Source organism: Giraffa tippelskirchi, chromosome 12 (genome assembly GCF_054371585.1).
Source record: "Giraffa tippelskirchi isolate mGirTip1 chromosome 12, T2T-mGirTip1v1.2.pri, whole genome shotgun sequence".
NCBI classification, from domain to species: domain Eukaryota; kingdom Metazoa; phylum Chordata; class Mammalia; order Artiodactyla; family Giraffidae; genus Giraffa; species Giraffa tippelskirchi.
The window spans coordinates 139,708,211-139,714,681 of NC_137286.1; the positions used below are offsets into that span (position 1 = coordinate 139,708,211).

General features: G+C 40.8%; 1 long non-coding RNA gene across 1 annotated transcript in view; it reads left to right on the top strand.

The window, feature by feature from the left end:
* The window catches only part of LOC145529155 (uncharacterized), a 33,553-nt gene extending 27,559 nt beyond the window's left edge, over positions 1–5,994 (top strand). Inside the window, exons 7-8 of the long non-coding RNA XR_014070974.1 lie at positions 4,955–5,036; positions 5,771–5,994. This is a non-coding gene — a long non-coding RNA (uncharacterized LOC145529155). The remainder of the gene's footprint in view (positions 1–4,954; positions 5,037–5,770) is intronic.
* The last annotated feature ends 477 nt before the right edge of the window (positions 5,995–6,471 follow it).

The window sequence follows — 6,471 nt, forward strand, 5'->3', positions numbered from 1 at the left end:
CCAGTCAGCTATTGGTCGTCGCTGCTTCCAGGGGAGGTTAATTCCATGCTCCGGCCATGAAGATAGCCAGAGATAGTCCTCCACCTACAAAGGATAAAAAGGAACTTTCTGGCAGTTTGAAGTTGGGCCGGCAGGCAGTGAGTTGGTTTGGACGAGGAGAAAGAGGCAGGCCATTGAGAGAGTGCACTGCGGGGGTATGAAATTGTGCCTGCCTACCCACAGGGAGCTGAAGTCTCAATGTGGCAAGAAAGGATCATATGGCAGAAAGAGAGCAGTCAGTGGAATACACTGCCGTGTCAAAATGATGATCTGAACATTCTGCAGTCGGAAAGACAAAAATGATGACCACATATTTTTAAGAATCTATTTACATGAGATGTCCAGGAAAAGCAAATTTGCGGTTGCATGGAGCTGATATTGGCAGGCAGGAGGGGGTTGGGGTGGGGAAAGCAGGGAGTGACTATAAATGAGCCAGAGGGCTTTTTTTTTTTTTTTTTTTTGATGGAGCTGTCCTCAGATTGGATTGTGGTGACATCTACACAGCTCTGTAAAAGTTTTAAAGATCACTGAATTCCTACACTAAAAATTAATGACCTTTATGGTGTACAAGGGCTTCCCTGGTGGCTCAGACTATAAAGAATTCACCTGCAATGCAGGAGACCCAGGATTCCCAGGTGACACTAGTGGTAAAGAACTTACTTGCCAATACAGGTTAGACATAAGAGACGGGTTTGATCCCTGGGATGGGAAGATTCCCCTGGAGAAGGGAATGGCAACCCACTCCAGTATTCTTGCCTAGAGAATCCCATGGACAGAGGAGCCTAGTGGGCTATGGTTCATAGGGTCGCAAAGAGTCAGACACAACTGAAGCTACTTAGTACTCATGCATGGTGCATAAATTATATCTTAACAAAAGCTGTCTTTAATAAGTGGTGCAAAGAGATTTAAAACTGCCTGTAGGCACTGGGACTCACGCCAGCCTCCATCCTTTGTCAGTACATAGCAGACAACGTGCTGCTGTGAACCAGGATCCAGGTAGTGCTAGGACAAAATGACTTTGAAGTTGGAGATCCATCAAACATTGACCACCATGAGTTGGACAAGTTACTCAATCTCCCTGGGTTTCTTCTTCATGTAGACTGTGCTGGGTGTTTTCTAAAGATCACAGGAGTACCTAGCACCTTAAAATCTGATAATATTGGATTTGTTACCTGGGGCCATTAAGGATGACTTCTTGGTATTATGAGGCATAAATACAGCAATGGGATAACTGTCCAAACAAAAGTATTTGGAGAAACATCTTAGCCCCAGGACACATACAAAATGAATGGGACTTTTAACATGAGTGAGGTAGCAGTGCTAACAAAGAACAACACAGGGTTGGGCTAAGGAAAACGCATCAGAGAAGAAAACAGCAGTGAATAGCTTTCTGGGTGCGAGGCTTTTAACAATTTATATGGTTAATAGAAGATCTGGCTTCAGGAAACCTCTAACTCAGCTTGATGAAGAATGAAAGGAATTTCCATTAGTTACTCCAGCTCCTATTCAGTCCTTCTGATGACAGAAGAAAATTGAAACCATTGAACCATGCTTTATCTGACCAAGATTATTGATTTGATTTGAGCAGGTAATAAACTTGGCTGGAATGCTGCATATCATTGGTTGAATCAGGCCGTACAGTCGTCAGTTTTAGTCAAACTCTCTTTCAAACACCAGTCGAGAAATTTCTCCTGCATTAGGCACCTCTTAACTCAGTTTTCTATCACAATGTTCCCTCAATACTTTTGCAGTCAGCTGTGGTTACTAGAAGTGTTTTGAGATGAGACTTTGTTAGCTGCTAACAAAAGTAAGTCAACTGATTAAAGCTATTTGGAGGTAGGTTTCATGAAATATTATCTTATGGGTGTCTGATTTTCAGAATGAGGCCTATCCAAACGAGAATTCTGTATGTGATCAATCTTTCAAATGAGTTTGCTTTTAGAATCATTTGAAAATGACTCTAGGGGTGATTTTTATTATCTTTCTTATTTTTATCTGAACTTTATGAATATTATAAAACAAAGTGGTACTATTTTATTTTAATTTTAGGCATTTTAATTTGTTTAATTATGCTAAACAATACAGGAATATATTCTATTTGTAAAAGATTTAAACAACCCAGAAGTACTTAGCATAAATACTGCTACTGTCATCATTGATATCAACTAATTTTGCTACAAGTAAAACAACTGTGACAAAGTAATGTGCAGCCATGAAATTAAAAGACGCTTACTCCTTGGAAGGAAGCTTATGGCCAACCTAGATAGCATATTTAAAAGCAGAGACATTACTTTGCCAACAAAAGTCCATCTAGTCAAGGCTATGGTTTTTCCAGTGGTCATGTATGGATGTGAGAGTTGGATGGTGAAGAAAGCTGAGTGCCGCAGAATTGATGCTTTTGAACTGTGGTGTTGGAGAAGACTCTTGAGAGTCCCTTGGACTGCAAGGAGATCCAACCAGTCCATCCTAAAGGAGATCAGTCCTGGATGTTCATCGGAAGGACTGATGTTGAAGCTGCAACTCCAATACTTTGGCCACCTCATGCGAAGAGTTGACTCATTGGAAAAGACCCTAATGCTGGGTAGGATTGGGGGCGGGAGGAGAAGGGGACGACAGAGGATGAGATGGTTGGATGACATCACCGACTCGATGGACATGGGTTTGGGTAGACTCCGGGAGTTGGTGATGGACAGAGAGGCCTGGCGTGCTGCAATTCATGGGATCGCAAAGAGTCGGACACAACTGAGCGACTGAACTGAGCTGAACTGAACTGATGCATTTTGATTATATATGTTGTGACTTGCCTTTTGTACTTAAAAAGGCCTGGATGATCTTTAAATGTGTATATGTATATATATATGTATGTACATATCTGTATACATGGGCTTACCAGGTGGCTCAGTGGAAAAGAATCTGCCTGCCAAGCAGGAGACCCGGGTTCAATCCCTGAGTCGGGAAGACCCCCAGGAGAAGAAAATGACAACCCATTCTAGTTTTCTTGCCTGGGAAATCCCATGGACAGAGGAATCTGGAGGGCTACAGTCCATGGAGTCGCAGAGTCAGACATGACTAAGCAACTAACACACACATTTATGTGTACATTCATATATATTTATATAGTATTCCAGAGCTCTAACTTATTTTACAGTTCTCATCTTGATGGACATCTGTTTGGCTTTCCAGTTCGTTGGGCATCCTTCATACATTCATGTCTGTGCACACAGACAAATATCTTTGTAGGAGAGATTCTTAGGAGTAGAATGGGTGGGTCAAAAGGTATTTGCATGTTTAGTTTCCGTAGATAACTGCAATATTGCTGTTCACACAAGCTGAAGTGTAGATACTCCCACCAGCAGTTTAGGAGTAAATAGCACTTTCCTGAATATAATCAACTTAAAAATTTTTTGCCAGTCTGACAGGCAAAAAGTATCTTGTTTCCTGAAAGACAGTGACATTGGGGATAGCCTTTTTTTCATACATTTATTGTTTCCAAATATGCCTGCCCTGGCGTCTACTACATCCCTGCCTAGAACTATCCTTGAAAAGCCAACTCAAGTCTTACTTCCTCTTTGAAACTTTTTGAAGCAGAACGGAGTGGAAAGGTATATCACTGGAGACTCTGATAAACTGTATGAATAGTATTGTTCCCCATTATTCACTCCCTTTACCAGTAAGCGTCCCTCTCCGGGTGCCCTGAGCCTTGTGGTGGCCTCCCTGTAGGAGGAGTTACTCTTCCTGTCTCCCTGTCAGCCATCTTGGCTGTATGGCTTGCTTTGGCCAATGGAGCATGAGCTGTAGTGACAAACACCACATCCAGTGGAAGCTCTCAGAAGCACTGCAAGCCTCAGCCACTTCTGTTTTCCTTCTGCCATAACAGAACAACATGTTCCCATTTTCTTCCTGGGTTGAAGAAAACATGTGGAGGAGAGCTATCATGTAATATTACTGAGAAGTACTGTGTTGGCCAACAAGTTCATTCGGGTTTTTCTGTTACATCTTATGGAAAAACCCAGATGAACTTTTTGGCTAACCCAGTGCATCTTGGTTGTTATAAGCTACCGAGACTTGGATCTGTGGGAACCAACTCAGAACCCCTGGATTGGTATAAAGATTATTTTAAGCTGAAGAGATTTGAAAGTCACCAAATGAGGGAGAAAGGAAAAAGCTTCTTCTCTGACTAAAAGCAGGAACTTCTGGGAAATAAGGCTGCTTTATTTCCTCTTTAGGGTAGATCTACTCCTAGAAGCGAGAACATGAATAAAACCTTCCCCAATTACAATAAATGAATCACAGGGGCGAAATGTATAGTGTGGGAAATATAGACAATAATGTTGTTATAATAGATGTATGTGTCCCCATATAAAATCTTTAGCTATATTTTAAAGGACTTATTGTAAAGGACTTCTCATGGTGGTAACTAGACTTACCATGGTGACCATTTTGTAATGTATAGAAATTTCTGATCACTGTGTTGTGCCTTTGGAACTAACATAGTTAGAGGTCAATTACACTCCAACATAAAAACTAACAAATAATAACTAACGAGAACCTACTGAAGAGCACAAGGAACTCTACTCAATGCTCTGTGGTGACCTAAATGGGAAGGAAGTCTGAAAAAGAATATGTATACATATAGCTGATTCACTTTGCTGAACAGCAGAAACCAATACAACACTGTAAAGCAACTGTACTCCAATAAAAAGTAGTGAATAAAACAAAAAAAGTTTCCCCAAATCCCTTTACCAAGGGAGTTTTATGGCCCTGAAGGAGATGGAAAGATCACTCATACCTGTATAGACAAACATTATCACAAATATTTTATCCCCTGTGTGTTCTCCCCAAAACCCTTTATCTTTCCAAAAAGTCATTGGTATTCCCGTAAGAATATTGCTTCCCCTCTCTTTCACCTATTCAGATGGTACTATAAGCCCTGAATTCTGACCAGTCCTTTGTGTTACTCATCACTATGTTCTCCCATGTGCATGGACATTACATGTGTAAGTAAACTATTTTTTCCCTCCTATGAATCTATCTTTTGATAGTTTAATTCACACAGAGACAGAACTTAAGAGGGTAGAAAAATTCGAGCTTTTCTTCCTCTATAGGAGCCATTTGTTACTATAGCAAAGCTGAATGATACAGAGAGAGATGGGCCTTCATTTCCAACTGTGTCTCTGCCACTTACTTGCTGAGTGAAGCTTATGTTCTAGAAGACCTTTGGTCAAATGCTCTTTTATAGACTCCTTCATAAATTAAATATAGCTAATGATTTTTTTCCTTCTTGTCAAGAACAAATAAGATGAACAAATTGTTGCGTGTTGGTATTAAGTCACAATAATACATCTTTTTCAGAAGATAAATTATACATATTGCAGTAAGAAAAGAGATTGGATAATATTCACCAAATTCCTATGCCAAATTATGTTTAAAAGTTACTCTCTTACCATTTGGTGGTTCTGTTAAAGAATAAATAAGGAAGGATCCACCCAAAATGCTTGAAATATTCATTGAGAATTACGACTGGCTGTCACATGGCCCATCATTACTTCCATGTGATGGCATGGTCATCAGAGAGGTCATCAGAGGGAACTGAGTTCTTCCCCTTTTTGAAGTTGGCACCTTGCCGTCCCCACAGAACTTGGCTGTGGGTCACAAGCAGCATTTCTGTGTCTGTCCCTAAGATCAAGTAAGCAAGTCCCTGAAGTGCTTAGACTTTTTTTTTTTTTGGCAGTGCTACAAAGCATATGGGATCTTTGACCAGGGATGGAACCACACCCGCTGCAATGGAAGCGTGGAGTCCTAACCCCCAGACTGCCAGGGAATTCTCAGTGCTTAGACATTTGAAAAATTCATCTCACGACAAGGGGCTGGAGAATTATATAAATATAACATATTTATATATTTTTGTTGAGTAAACTGTTTGAGATTGAAAATAAAAGGCATAATACACACCCATCTGTCTGGTCGCTACTTACTGTTGTGCAGAAATTTCCACAAGTTCCTACAAGTGTTAGAAAGAATCATAGTTGAAACAAGCGATATCATGAGTGGGTAACTGTTGTCGCTGGGTGATGGGTACACGGAGGTTTCTTCTACTTTCTCCCAATTTATGTATAATTTGAATTTTTCTGTAAGAAAAATTTTAGGAGAGACAAAGGGAATCAAAGTATGCCTATTCCATAGCAGGGAGTCATCTGAACTTAGTAAGTGTTTAGAACAGTTGAGTAAGTTCCTCAACTTTCTGATACTCAGTTTCTTCATCTATAATGTCCGCTCAGTCACGTCTGATTCTTTGCAACTCCATGGACTGTAGCCCACTATGCTCCTCTGTCCATGGGATTCTCCAGGCAAGAATACTGGAGTGGGTTGCCACATCCTACTCCAGGGGATCTTCCCAACCCAGGGATCGAACCCACATCTCTTGCGTCTCCT